The sequence below is a fragment of the Apium graveolens genome, chromosome 4 (genome assembly GCF_009905375.1).
Source record: "Apium graveolens cultivar Ventura chromosome 4, ASM990537v1, whole genome shotgun sequence".
Lineage (NCBI taxonomy): Eukaryota > Viridiplantae > Streptophyta > Magnoliopsida > Apiales > Apiaceae > Apium > Apium graveolens.
This window is the reverse complement of record NC_133650.1, coordinates 82,800,515-82,802,502: the sequence shown is the minus strand read 5'-3', so window position 1 is coordinate 82,802,502 and position 1,988 is coordinate 82,800,515. Positions and strand designations below refer to the sequence as shown.

General features: G+C 43.3%; 1 pseudogene; it reads left to right on the top strand.

The window, feature by feature from the left end:
- Positions 1–1,337: 1,337 nt before the first annotated feature.
- Positions 1,338–1,452, top strand: LOC141722490 (small nucleolar RNA R71; annotated as a pseudogene).
- The last annotated feature ends 536 nt before the right edge of the window (positions 1,453–1,988 follow it).

Genomic DNA, 1,988 nt, shown 5'->3' with positions numbered 1-1,988 from the left:
TAGAACGATCAACCAATTGTAAAGACATGTAGGTGGGCTTTGGATCAGGCAAATTCAAATTTTTGAAGATAGACAATGGCATCAGATTGATGCTTGCTCCCAAATCGCACAGGCATTTGTCGAAAGACAACTTGCCGATGGTGCAAGGAATGGTGAAGCTACCTGGATCTTTAAGCTTTTGAGGTAATTTTTGTTGCAGCACAGCACTACACTCTTTCGTTAGAGCAACGGTATCAAGGTCATCCAGTTTGACCTTTCTTGAAAGAATACTCTTCATGAATTTTGCATAACTAGGCATTTGCTCCAGAGCCTCAGCGAAAGGTATGTTGATGTGAAGTTTCTTGAACACCTCCAGAAACTTACCGAACTGCTTATCCAATTTTTGTTGTGGCAATCTCTTAGGGAAATGTGGTGGAGGATAGAGCTGTTTCTCCCATGTATTACCCTCAAGCAGAGTGTGTTCAACAGTAGTCTTCCTTGGTTCCGCCGCTTTCTCCTTTTGCTTCTCTTCTTCATCAACAACTTCAGCTTCTCCATCTTTCGCTTTTTCAGCATCAACAACTTTTCCAGACCTTAATGTGACAGCCTTTACTTGCTCCTTAGCTTCCCTCCTGCCTGACACTTTAGTATCGCTGGGAAGTGTGCCAGGTTGACGATTGAGCATAGCATTGGCTAATTGACCGATTTGATTTTCCAAGGTCTTGATAAAAATAGCCTGAATTTTGCACAACAGCTCAAGCTCCTCGAAATCAGCACTAGAAGGTGGAGCAACACCTCCTTGTTGAGGATATGATTGCCTTTGAGCATAATGCTGTGGTTGCTGGAATCTAGGTGGATTAAACTGCTTACTGATAAGCTGCTGATATGGTTGCTGAACAATATTCTGATTATTACTCCAGCTGAAATTGGGATGATTTCTGTTGTTAGGATGATAAGTAGCTGACACAGGCTGCTACGATCACTAATAATTGTTCACATACTGAACAGATTCATTCACAAGAGAACACTGATCCGTAGCATGAGAGCCTGCACAAAGCTCACAGACCATAGCTATCTGATTGACTCCGTAGTTGGCTAAAGAATCGACCTTCAAAGACAGCGCTTGGAGCTGCGCTGCAATAGCTGTAGCTGCATCGACTTCCAGAATACCTGCTACCTTCCCAAGCATCATCCTTTGAGTTGGGTTTTGATGCTCATTTGCAGCCATAGTTTCAATAAGATTATAAGCCTTAGTATAGCTTTTGGCCCACAAGGCGCCTCCAGCTGCTACATCGAGCATGGGCCAAGATTGGGCCCCCAAACTATTATAGAAACCAGTGATCACCATCCAGTCAGGCATACCATGATGTGGACACTTTCTCAACATCTCCTTGTAGCGCTCCCAAGCTTCGCACATAGATTCTGTTGGTTGCTGCGCAAATTGAGTAAAAGTACTTCTCATAGCTGTAGTCTTCGCCATTGGATAGAACTTCACCGGAAACTTTTGCGCAAGATCTTGCCAAGTAGTGATGGACCCAGCTGGTTCAGAATGTAACCAGTCCTTAGCTTTATCCCTCAAAGAGAATGGGAAAAGCCTCAGCTTGATAGCCTCATCAGTCACACCATTATATTTGAAAGTACTACAGATCTCGAAAAAATCCTGATATGCATGTTGGGGTCTTCAATCGCAGCACCTCCGAAAGAAATAGAATTCTGTACCATCTGAATAGTGCCCGGCTTGATTTCAAAAGTATTAGCCTGAATAGCCGGATGAGGGATGCTTGACTGAATGTCATCAATTTTAGGCCGAGAAAAGTTCATAAGAGCTGGATCTGCTGCTGGAACTATATGATCACCCATGATTACTGGTTCTTTCGGCTCACTCTCTTTATCCGAATCTTCAAAATATATATTCTCCGGAATATCAACAACTAAGTCTGTCTCCTCAGCCATATCTAAAGTTCTCTTGCGAGTGCGAGAACGTGTTTGCATAAACGCTCGCTAGAGTA